The sequence below is a fragment of the Spodoptera frugiperda genome, chromosome 25 (genome assembly GCF_023101765.2).
Source record: "Spodoptera frugiperda isolate SF20-4 chromosome 25, AGI-APGP_CSIRO_Sfru_2.0, whole genome shotgun sequence".
NCBI lineage: Eukaryota > Metazoa > Arthropoda > Insecta > Lepidoptera > Noctuidae > Spodoptera > Spodoptera frugiperda.
In genome coordinates this window covers 18,670,109-18,682,890 of record NC_064236.1, presented here as the reverse complement: position 1 = coordinate 18,682,890, position 12,782 = coordinate 18,670,109, and the positions used below count along the sequence as shown (strand labels likewise).

The 12,782-nt window shown below is 35.0% G+C and overlaps 1 protein-coding gene across 26 annotated transcripts in view; it reads right to left on the bottom strand.

Moving 5' to 3' along the window:
• LOC118265761 (F-actin-monooxygenase Mical) overlaps positions 1-12,505 on the bottom strand; it is a 92,324-nt gene extending 79,819 nt beyond the window's left edge. For 12 of the 26 annotated variants that reach the window (XR_007707006.1, XR_007707012.1, XR_007707007.1 and 9 more), the window contains exon 1: positions 12,193-12,436. The gene's annotated coding sequence lies outside the window, so the exon portion shown is untranslated. Of the gene's footprint in view, positions 1-12,192 lie in introns of all 26 variants that reach the window. The other 14 variants (XR_007707002.1, XR_007707000.1, XR_007707004.1 and 11 more) reach the window with 4 other exon arrangements.
• Positions 12,506-12,782: the final 277 nt, after the last annotated feature.

Here is a 12,782-nt window from a genome sequence, read left to right as displayed (position 1 = left end):
AAAATGGTTGACCGGATCAATTGCTGACACACACGTCATACCCGTGAACGAGTGCCTTCTGCTGGGGCAGGTCGGCTCTCCCAGCGCGCCGGTGGACTGACTTGGCAGAGCCGCCGGTAAATTTAATTTAGTGGATAAAAAAAAAAACAAATATGTTAATCATAAGTATTTTTGTAGTTATAATCTAATAGTTGTGTTTAATTGTAGTGCGTAAGGTAGATACCATATTGATAAAATTTATTGTAAAAAGAAACACAAATTGTATGACAAGGGCACGGACCAAGAGTCCGTGGAGAACAAATGTAAATAAACATATAAAAAAAAAAAAAAAAAGGTGGCCAGTGGAACAATAAAACACTTGCGCAGTACATGGCATATGGAACTATGGAAGCGTGTGTATTATGGCACCGGACGAGAGTGAGTCAATGTCTTCACATTATCTCTGCCCACTGGAAGTGTCCAACTATTTATGGAAGTAAGACTCAGATCAGATGAAAATTTAAGGATTGACTTAAACTTATGATTATTACTAATTCAGTTTTTATGGTCGCTTCTAAGTCGTTCAAGTTTTTTAATACATGTAATAGTTATAACGTAACTTCACAGATTTTAGTGAACAAGCTGTCATTGTAATAGAGATCAACGTCATGCTCACAAGTAATTGCATACATTGGTCACATGCAACGTGTTAAGTCTGACAACAGTTCTAAGAAATATATCGTCATTTTTCATTACGCCCAACATGGCCAATTGCTATGAGAATCGTGAGGAATTTCCCACATTTAAATTCAAATATGGCGTGCTGGGCGCGGATTACAAGTGTGTTTACCAGCCAAACGAATAAAATTATATGTAAATCTATAAAACGCATTGCTTTCACCGCTGTAATTACAGATAAAAAATGTTCGAATAAGTTGAAGTCTAACTGTCAAGTGCAAGTTAATGTAGCTAACGAAGGACTGTTCAGTATTGTCCTACATAAATAAATAATTAAATAATTATGTATCTATCCACATACTAACCGTGAATTATGAAGATGTTTAATAGGATTATATAAAACCATAAGGTGAAAACGTCATGATAATACTTAGATGGGATATCTAATGCTATAGCCACTTAATTACTCATAGACAAAAGCCAGTCCAATGCTTCTAGACAAGAGACTAGCAGACTATAATCTCACACAGACGTACAAAAACATTGCTTGAACGCTAACAAGTCTGTTATGACATATTCATTAATATTAGAAAGTGTTTGTTACGGTCTGTACTCGACTGCACGGAGCGCCGTGATGGTGCTTACTTTTTACACAAGTCATAGTCCAAACATTATCCGTGTGACGTAGAAGCTAAATAAAAAATTACATAAAATATGTGACAGAATTGGGCAGCAGCGTTCTCTCGAAATCGTGAACCTGGTTCAATCCACCAGCGTAGCGTGGAGTAATCTCCATCCATAGCAATAATATAGCAAACCTTTTTATATAGGAGTCCCATAGTGCAACAATGAACTGCCACAATATACTGTTGATACTTTATTTTCTAACTTGATTTGTATGAAAACATACAGACAGAGCGAAATTTTGTAATAATGTTAATTAATAGTTTGAATACATCGTCAAATATGTGAAACTATGACAAATAACGTGTTGCATATTATCATTTATTTACTTGAGATATTTAATAAAAAATATATATTTAATTTAAAAATAAGGTACATATTCGTCTCTAGAAATAGTCCACCAACTTCTATTTCCATACACTAATACAGAATACCCATAACAAAGGTATATCTATACATAAAAATAGCTTTAAAACATTGGCACAAAGCAGGACTCTCCTAATTTTTATATGTCGGTAGGCATATTGAGTGCCTAAGGAAGATAACCCTATATGATCGATACGTAATCATCCGTCTAATAGTTTCGTAGTGGCATAGAAGAGATAAACTGTAAACATTATAATTGGTACTACGTAGTCGCGTGGGGTCATCAGCGTGTTCTATTTACCACACACGAGAATTGTTTACTTTAATGAAAGATGACTAATTATATCACAAAAAACTTAATAATCATGCACGTTGTGAACAAAGAACCCTAAAAAGTATAAAGGTGACTTTATACAATTATATACTATACAAATTTATTTCTACAATTCATGTTTCACTGTCCTAAAATAGACGAAACGGCAAAATACAAGTGAGTGTAAAAATGATTCACGAAGCCACACTCCCACGTTCTTATATCTATTTGCGAAAATACCACTTTAATATCGGGTTTTATAAAAAAAGTGCCTAGTACTAACTTCAAGAAAACTTATGTATTTCTTAATTAGATTTTAGAAAATTTTATATCAAACATGATTTACATAATAATCTAAAAACGTGACATTCATACTAAGCAGTTATCGTAGTGATACATAGAACAAACATCACCTATAAATCAGTCAGTATCAGTAAGAAATTGATATTATTCAAATTTATTTATTTTCAATCTTGGCTTTCATCCAAATATCAAGCTCGGTATCTGTCTACTTCAAACCAGATCCGTTTTTATTCGATGTTATTGTTTTAACGTTTTTTATTAGTTTATCGTGACTCTCATGCATGGGAAGCGGGTGTCTCAAACCTCGGGGCTACCACATTCCATCAAGGCTCACTATAGTAAAATGCGATTTAAGTGATTTTCATGAAGAGGTTTCACGAATTAACATTAGCTTTTCATAATAAGCTGTGCGGAATCCAGGTTACCTCCCATACCTATTCAGGTACTGGTACTCATCGAAGCAACCATGCCCAGTCAGCACCTGAGTGGGCCTGACACCATTCGGTATCCTCGTGCGACACGGATGGCCATTTACCGTTGTACACGAATAATTTTCGCTATACAGCGTCCGACGCCTGACAGTCTAGTTGACCAAGTAGGCGCTCCGTAAAGGCGGTTATCAATGGCACAACAACCACGTAAAGGCGGTGAACTTCTTCTCGTGGACCCTAATGTTCGACAGCAAACTATGAAAAGCACCCACTGTCTTCTCGACTCGGGGTACCAGGCATAACATTGACCTAATAAACAAGTTAGTAATTGTACAATAAGGTAAAAAACTCGCCCCTAACTAATTTACAGCAGTGGGTGAAGGAATGGCGTTAGTGAAACGTTATAGAAGTAGCTATATTGATAAAAAAGAAAGAACGAAAAAAATACTAACTAATTCTTGATAGTTCAACCATCACAGTTTTCCCTGTATTCTTTATGCACAGCCCAAATTATAATAACCTATACTGATGAGCTTCTTTCAAAACGAGTCGAGATATTGGCGAGTTCCAATGTGTACACAATAGTTTTATTTAGACATAAGACTAAGCCCATGTAGCTAGTCACAAGATCTGTTATTATCCGCGAATTCTGGTCGCGCTGACTCCAATTTTGACTTCATTTCAACGCAACGAAACGTCACGCCTCTTATCCCCGAAGGGGTAGTGAGAAGTGCTCATTACGACACGTAATGCCGCTATACAATGTACACCTACTTTTCACCATTTGTGTTATAAATCCAATGTAATAGGGGGTGAGCCTATTGCCATATACTTGACACAATTCCAGACTTCGTGCTACCACTGAGAAATTTTCGAAAAACTGAAAAAGCCCAGTGATACTTTGCCCGACCCGGTAATCGAACCCGAGACCCCTTGTCCGGCAGTCGCACTTGCGACCACTCGACCAACGAGGCAGTCAGTCAGTGACTTCATTTCAATGTACAATTATAATGTTGTCCTCGTTTTCATACTGCATTTCGCTACATTTTCATGTTAGATAATGTAAGACGCTCACATACTAGGTTAGGAACGACCAATTAAGTACAGTGTTGCAAAACATCCTACAGTTCCTACATAATCGATTCTAATGTAATAGACAAGCTGATGTAACGGTAATTAATGTTTGTTCCTCTTTAGATTCAAAACAATAACTTAGCACTTTCTTCAGACGGTTTTATTTTTCATATAGTTCATTATCAGGCGGAAACAAGGCGCGAGCCTATAACGGTTGGGTCATGCCGGTTCTGATGTATTCTTTTGATATACTTAAGTGGACTCAGACTAAACTTGACACCCTGGATAGGCGAGTCCGAACACTGCTGACTGCAAATCGTACGCATCACCAGTTTATCGTATCAACACTTTCTTCAGACGTTTTTATTTTATTATTATGCCGAACAAATTCGAGCCATCGCCAAAATGGTATGAAGGACCAATGGGGAGTGCTGTTAACCAGCATGCTTTTATGGCGAGATACAATATATGATGGAAGTTAAAGCTTAGTTTAGTTTACATTCCCTACATGGGAATGTAAACATCATACTAGGTCCTGTGTAACCCGAACAGGCTTAGAGCGAGACCTGTTTTGGACGGTATGGATACCATCGATCTTGAGAATGGTTCAAAGGCATAAATTATGTGTGTTCGTATAATCTCTATCTCTATAAAGTTCATATAATAAAATTTAATATAATAAGCAAATATTCGTACAAGTGATCAACATACCAGTGTGTTGTTAGTACGAGTAAACATGTACATACTTAGCAAATGTTTCTGGAAATAAACTTTTAGTAACACCAACATCGTAAGTCGGTTGTACGTAACACGCTTTTGTCACACTTTCTTATCTTCAGCTTTTCTATCAATGGCCACTTACTGTCATTTCAAACTTATGCGTAAAAGTGAACACCACATTATAGTTAAGTTAGTAGAAGACGTAAACCGATGGCCTCAAATACAGAAACATTCAGGTTTCTTATCTACAATGTAAACCTACATACACTTCAGTATAAAATTCTTTGATATTCTTGCTGTACCTATAACCTACATGTTTAGATACAATAAACGTGTAACGTGATGGTACATGACTTACGAATAAACTCCATTAATGCAGGGACCAAACCTACCACACGCAGACACACTGGCACTAAGCTATTAAGGTCACCGAGTGGACCAAATAACCCATTGCTAATGTAGGAAATATAATTGGAGGACGGACTAAAACAAGCCATCACTGCTGCGACTCGTAAACTTCAATCATCGAGCACTTTCTAGGTGCCGATAATACTGCAACAGGATAGTTATTATTTGAGTGCTATCTCCGCCACATCCTCAGTTTCTACTTTATAAAGCTAGATAGATTATGCTATATCTACATACAATACGCGTTTTACTGATTACAATATGTGCAGTGGCGTAGCGTGAGTGTCGGCTGCCCTTCGGGACTACGCCTAAAGAGTAGGCTCCTTTTAATCGGTCCAAATTTGTACAGTCGACTCTGTCTAAAGGTTCCCTCACGGGGCAGGACCACTCGTTAAAGGTTCCATCCCCACTACTTTCTCCGCCGATTAAGTAAAATGTCTCCTTGCGCGTTACGTGCTTACGCTGCGCTCTTACACTGATCGCTTACGTTGCGCGTTAGAAAACATTGAAAAATAAACATAAATTTAAGAACTTTTTATACTTCTGCATGCATTTAATATCAGTCGTTAATTTAAAAGCAGCGCTTAAAAGACCAAATTGTGATTGGTCCCTCGAGAATTAAAGAGTAGGGGAATTGCCCAAAACCTTTAACGAATGTATCCTGGATCCTCAAGACAGCGAGAACCTTTACAGAGAGAACCTTTAGACAGAGTCGACTGTAGTTGCGATAAAAATATAAAATGGTTCAAATATTTACAAAATATTTTTATTATTTATTGTTAAATTTTGCCGCCCCCTAAAATGTGCCCCCCCCCCCCCCTACGCTACGCCACTGAATATGTGACTGCAAATTGGAAACTGTTTTAGTTATATTCAATGCTTCCCTACATACATACATTTTATTTTGAGGCTGGAATTCCAGTAACCAACGTACGATTCCAATAAAAACGATCGTAACGTTTAAATGGTGATTTAGAAGATACTTACCTACATTTTATACTTATAATATACTTTCACGTGTTTTAGTTATTCAGAATTCATAGGAGTTGTAAAGCCAAGGGCAAGGAAAGTAAGACACGAATGGAATTACAATAAGCTACCGATATACCGATAGCTTTCTAGTTTCGATGGTACACGAAAATATTAATGTTTTAAAATGGTTCCCTAAAAAGTATCGTATTTTATTGGCTCTAAATATCTCTGAACCATAAAACCGCTCCTGTGAAAACACAATCTTATGAATGTTGAGAGTACAGAGTTAATTGATACAAGTAATGAAAATACTAAGGATTAAAATATTCCGTCATCCGTGTTATCCCAAGTATAATTATGCTATAACACTGATTTAAGCTTAACAACAATTCACACAAAAACCGAAAAGATAACGAAAATATTCCCACGGCATCTTATAAAATCAACACAAAGCTGAATGCGTTTACAAGATCGCGGTTCAACGAGGAAGGACGGTAGTGGTAGCCAGTGCCATATGCGGTTAATGAAGTGGACGTATGTGTAATAAACTCGCTTTAATGAACCAGTACTCAAGTTCCATGAATGGCTTAAACGCTTCCAACATTACGGGTGCTGTTGAAGTAGACATTTGAAAAGTCCTTCAATTAAAAACATAATTAAAAAAAATGGAGCGGGTACTATTTAGACTTGCATGCAATTGCACTCTAATGGGGGTCATACACGTACGTGTTTTTCGGATAGTTTTAGCCGTGCATGCATAACAGGTAGTACAGAATAAAACAGGTATAACCGAGTCTCGTGTTACATAGTACACGCTACGTTTTGTCATACACTCTCATGCTAGGTGCTAGCAGGCCCAGCACTAGTTCTACAAAACAAAAAGAGAAAAACAAGAGATTGCCTCAAAGATAAATAAAAATCTTTAAAACAACTTTCATGCTTAGCTTTTACGGTCATGCAAACTAAACTAAACAAGCAAAACAGCTCAATTGACTGAAGAAATCTGCTTCAAATTATATTTGCAAGTTTCCACTTTACACATACATTGCAAGTTAAATAAAAGCTTATAAAAAAAGTCAGAAATTCTGCCACATAAATATCCTTAACATGACATAAAAGACAAACAGTAACATAAAGATGTCCGAAAGGAAACAGAACTCGATAACCTCCAACGGATTTCAAGCAATGTTCATAGTTCCGCTCCTCGTGTTCAATAAATATCTGGGAAAACATTACATCTGAGGAACAAGCAGACTGCCTGCAAGTCCAACCAAAAATGTCGAGGCTTCCGTTCCACTTGACACACTGACATTCAGCTGAAGCTGAAACGGTTTTAGAGTGCCAACGCCAACCTAGTTGGGAGTTGGCCAGGAGAAAGAATTAATTGCATGGGAGCGAAATCTTCTATCTACAGTCTCACACCCGTTCTGACAAGTGGCACAGGAACTCGTTGCCTGAACACCGAACATGATTACGGTTAATTCAATAAAGTACTAACTCTGAAGCGTCGCGGCAATTTTCTCGTTAACTTGCCTCTCATACATATACTCGGCAGCGTTGAATAAAGAGGAAATGTGCAATTTCGAGTGCACCCAGTCTGGTGTGAGATGCGTCTTCGGGCTCAATAATACTTTATGAACATGTACTAGATATGACCATACATCCTGGATCAAAACATCTTGGACTGAACAAAACAAGATACTTAAAATCATGTTAGGGAAGCTGCTTTAACTGAGTTACTTTTCGTGAAGTGATACTAACCCCTTACTTGTATGGTTAGGTGTTACTTATAGGTTGGTGAAAACTAGAATCTCATTAAATGCCACCTATCTTAGCTTAGGGGTTTCTTAAAATATAGGAGACGTTGGTGAAAACGGGTACTAGTCTAATAGAGGAATTTCTAGCAATACTTTTACTAAATCTATAATTATATGTAGACAATAGACAAATCCTGGACTAGTAGATAATAAATATTACTATGCAACATGTAGCTAATAGGTAGTTAGGCGTAGTTAGCAATCAATCCACTACGATTTCCCTCGCTAACTAACTATTCATGAAATTTCATGGAATGTGTTCAGTGACCTTCTTCGAATGTATTCGCCCTTGGGCCGAGCCTATAGCTGACGGTAGTGAAAACACCATAACGTTCGATGTTAACCAGACATTGGGCGTTAAGGCTATCCATTGAGTCACGGTCGGGACTATCGAACTCTCGTTGTTTGTATCTTCCAATTTACCTAAAGCTAGATGAGTTTTATACATAAACCAAAAACATAAAAATGTGTTATGAGTGAGAAAAGATATATCTTTCGCATAGATATAGAACTTGACACAGTGGCTTGGCGACAGGTCTCTATGCAACATCCACATCCACAAAAAGATCATCATATTTGGTTTTTATTGATTCAGATTTTGTATATTAATGATGTATTGTGACTATGTAGTTGCGATAAAATAAAATAACTTTGTAACTTGAGGATATTATATAACGAATGATTGAAACTCTATTTGCTTCTTAAGTTGTAATCAATCCGAAATAATCAGTGCGTTTCGCCTCGTTTGGTGTATGTCTGTAAGTAGGCTCAACTATCGTTTCCTCAGGTTATCAAGGACAGCAGTACTTAATACTTGTATTATAAATATACGCACCACGACATAGAGGGTTGTTTTCTGGGTTAAATTAGGGCGATAGAAGGATATTTTATGTTGATAATAGGTATTATCTCTCTACAAAGAATTCTCGGACGATGCACCATTACACTGTAATTTTAATTTATGTTTCAAACATTCTTCGCAGTCTAGTTTGTTTACATTTGTTCTACATAGGTATTTATTGAAATAGGTACCTAAAATCCCACGCAGTGCGTGAAAAATATCGATTGAAAGAATGTTAAGAAATTCTACCATGCCTCTCGATCTTGAGAATAAATCTAATCAATTAAGTCAGAAATAGATCGAGGTGCTGCTGGCAAAGCAAATCGCCTAACAGCGTCAGCCAAAATAGCGTTCAACGGGACAATTAGACTTGCTACTAGACGGTAACAAATTCATATAGGCATATTTTAACATCTTACGAAAAATGAACAAAGATCTGCCGCTATCCTTTAAAAATAGTACAACACAGACTAGAGAAAGCTCTAGCTCTGTGAGGTTAGCAACTTCATGCATATTTTTTTTAAAAGTACAATGACCTCTTTCCTGTTTAGAACAACATAGGCATCTTAAACAAAAATATGATATTTTATGTGCAACTGCGCGGACTGTGGACGAGCAACACTTGAACTGCTGCCAAACCCCTTGTGATATTGAGAACAATACGTATATTGAGTATCCCAGCAGCGATATTACGCCTGGCCACACCATTTTTATCGGTATATCTTAATGTATATCTAAATACGGTATATCTTAATCTTGTGAAGATACTTGAAAAATAAACAGAAATAATTGGGTAGTTTCCTAGGTCAAAAATGAATTATAATTATTTTGATATTTCAATACTATAAAATATCCCAAAATAATCGTACTTTCATTTAATAAGTATGCTATTTGACTTATGACGTCATGATAGAGTATTTCATAGAAAATTCATAGAAAAGAAATGTTTTTGACATTACGATAAAAGTATTGAATTGGACTAGTTGGAAACTGCCGTATTATAGAAATGAGTATTTTTTTTTATATTTACTATATTATAAGCATGTTTACTTGATTGGGACAAGGCAATACCTACAAAGAATAAGATTGATGAGGTGTATGTACCTAACAAAATACAGAGAACAGACAAGTCTTTATTTGATGTTTACAAACACATACCTAGCTAGGGTAGGTAAATATACATAACTATAACCAGATAAAAACAAGGAAGTATTCATGTAGTAAAGATCTATTGTTTATTATGTAAGATGTAAATAATGAAAACTACCTATAAAATTATCTAGGTGCCTGGAAAGTGACAAAATTAATCAGATTGGGAGTATCTACTCTGTCCATCTATGTTGTCAGAATAAAAAATAAAAAAAATTATAAACATAATAACAAAGTATATTTCAATTCTTTTTCTGTGACTAAGGAAATTAAGTGAACCTTCTTTTTTTCTATAATATGAGACTCACCCTTAACCATTATTTTCATATTTTAATAATTGAACTTTTAAATTTGATAGGCACTAATATTGTAGAAAGGTAGAGAAAAGATTATTTTTACTTTTAGATAACTGTATCTTCACTGAATAAAAAAGGCTATGCTATTATAATGTTTTAAAAAAAATACTGCCTATGTCACTAATCCACACAGACAAAGTCAAAGTCACGGGCAAAATGGGCTAGTTTATTATTGTTAGTTCATGACGAAAAATTTGTGTAATTTAAGAACACTTCTTTTTTCATATCTGTGTAACGGGCCAACCTATTATATAGAACTAGCTTCCACCAGCAACTATGCCTGTGTGGATTTCTTTTAAAAGAAAGATTTCATACTTCAAAAATGTTTTTAGTTTTTTCTAACTAATAATGATATTGATGATAGTAACTATTCATCTTTTTGATATAGTACAAAGGCCAGGAAATAAAGTCGCTTATAGTTAGTCAAACTAATTTAGGTAACCTATTTGCAGTAAATTTCTGAATGATATGTCTTTTAAAGTTTTAAGTTAAGGTTTTAGTATCACTACCATGAATTTACAACAATAATAAAATTTTCGTTGATATTGGATAGCGTAGGCATATATTTTTTGTATGGCAATGTTGAGTTCCATAGGTGACAAATACTATTGTTTCAAACTCATGGTAAAGGTACAGGACAGTTATCTTTTCACAGTACTCAGCATCAATTTTAGTGGTTACTTAGCCCTTATGCATACTGACTCACTTTGAGACATTTAATGATTATTATTATTAAACTATTTCTTAGTAACAATTTTGTATTGAAAACATTTGCTAAGGACTAGGTTAAGTAACCATTAAATCACTGTGAGTGTGGCGGTCAGTCTTGGTTTTCAATATAAAATCTGTACTAAAAGAACAGTTCAAATTACCATTAAGTTATCTGAGTGTGGCACTTAGTAAGTTCAATTCACTCTTATTAATTCAACACTCAAGGGACTCTTCAAATATTTCAAATAACCAAATTGTGTTTAAAATATCGAATTATTCAACAAACTAGCCTTCAAATGTAATTTCAGCAATTTTTCTGTCTTGTTCTCTCTGCAACTTACAATTGCTAAGAGTTTGACGCCGATAAGTTGAAATAAACAAGTAATTTTGCTATGGAACAATTATTTTTTCATTCAAATTACAAAGTTCAACAAATGGTTTAGTTCAAAATATAATAAGATTTTTGTACGGAACTCAGGCTAACTTTGAAATATGGAGAGGTTTGAACAATCACTGGTTTGAATTGAATGTATGTGCATTCATACATTTTCAAACCAGTTCCAAATAAGTGTCTTGGGTCAAACAAATTTTCTTTGTGACAATATGAATCACTTTAACTTAGATTAATAATACCTAATGGGACAATAACTATCTATTTTACATAGTAACAGTGACACTAGATATTAATGAAAGAAACAAAATCCACAAAATAATAAATGATACATGTTCTTAGTGGGTAAGGGGCAGGTGTGCTATTTTCACAATTATTCAAATGATACATTTCAACATTCAACAGTTTAATCAACAGAGAATTTCCATTAACACTCATAAAACAGTTGCCTCATTTTCTGACCATAATCAATTTATGAGAATTACATTGTTAAGTTTAATATTATCAACACTTTCTCATCATTTTATCATTAGTAACTTCAAATAGGTACCAAATATCGTCACATCATACCCTTCCTGAGTAAACAAGACTAAGATATAGATAACATAACCTTTGTTTTTAATTAACCCCTAGCTGGATTACGGTGTTAAAGAATGTTAGTGGTGAATTGTTTCAGATGTTCCATGTAATTATATAAACAGTTCATAGATTACTTTATACAAGGGATACTTTGGTATTCTAACTAAAATAATTATATCAACTTTTTAACAAACCGACCTACTATTCACCTCGGCAAATATACCTACTATATTACAGATATATCTAAATCTGTATTCAGGACAACCGAAACAGAGTGTAGACTACAGAAAGTGTTACACACACGACAGGTGAATGTACGCGGGAGTAAAATTAGAAAAATAAATATCTTTCCGACATAACATTTTGTAGATTGTTGAAGATATCACACCCACATCATTATTATAATTCTAACTTCCTTACCTCAAATATGTGGTCTTCAAATGTGTTAGTTATTTGTAGTCGACACTTTTATATCTAAATAACCCGGTCAGAAATAAATACACACTGTACATCGCTAGGAAATCATCGATACACTGTTCGGATACTTTCACACGTTGTATGGTCAAAATAATACACGATTTAATTAAACCGTTGTCTATTACAACTATACTGACCTGAAAATTACTTTAGATTAGTTTAGATTAAAAACACTCCCCATCTGTAGCGATTACGACCATCGCTATACATACAGGCTTTTTTTTTCGATTTCGATACTGTTGATTACATGGACGTTATTAGTTGGTTGGTTCGTTGCGAAAGCTATTATCATAGACAATACAACGGTGGAACAGACTACAAAATGCTGTCAAAAGTGCGTAAATGTACAAGAAATTTTTTAGTACTGGGGTAGTAAGTAGTACCAGATTGGTTTTGATTGTGGGGGCTTGTTATTAGCAATAAGTTAAACCTATAGTTAGTATCTAAATAATGTTATTAGTCTGTAAGCCTTCCTTAAAATAAATAAATAAATAAAAATAAATATTACTAAACTAAAGTCCGATCCAAGTTCG